Here is a 496-nt window from a genome sequence, read left to right on the forward strand (position 1 = left end):
AATGAAACAAAAGACACTACTCCGAATAGATTAATCTATTTTAAGAAATAAGATAACAAAAGCCCTATACAGAACTAATTTTATATTAAATATTTAATTCCTTTGAAATAAATATGTCTTAAGTGATTTTTTAAAACCATACTGAGAGTTCTGTATGATAGTCGTTGGGAGAGAGTTCCATTCTCACATTGCTCTGTACCTAACTGAACGTTGAATTGACTTAGTTTTCACTTTAGGTAAAATAAAAGTCCCTCCTACTGAATGTCTCATTGGATAATGATGTATAGCAGTATTAACGAATAGTTTTGTGTATAAAGTAAAAGGTGTTGTTTGTTATAATGTTATGTAAAAAAACATTAGCGAGTACTCAAATCTATTTTTAACTTTAAGTCAGGACAATTGTTCATGTATTTTATCAACATTTGATTCAAACCCACACGAGAAAGCCACACGTGCAGCTTTATTCTGAATCACTTGTAATTTTTTCATATTAATT

The 496-nt window shown here is 29.0% G+C and overlaps 1 protein-coding gene across 5 annotated transcripts in view; it reads right to left on the minus strand.

The window, feature by feature from the left end:
- LOC116699460 (N-acyl-aromatic-L-amino acid amidohydrolase (carboxylate-forming) B) overlaps positions 1-496 on the minus strand; it is a 14,258-nt gene that overhangs the window by 6,551 nt on the left and 7,211 nt on the right. The window lies entirely within an intron of this gene.

The sequence above is a fragment of the Etheostoma spectabile genome, chromosome 2 (assembly GCF_008692095.1).
Source record: "Etheostoma spectabile isolate EspeVRDwgs_2016 chromosome 2, UIUC_Espe_1.0, whole genome shotgun sequence".
Lineage (NCBI taxonomy): Eukaryota > Metazoa > Chordata > Actinopteri > Perciformes > Percidae > Etheostoma > Etheostoma spectabile.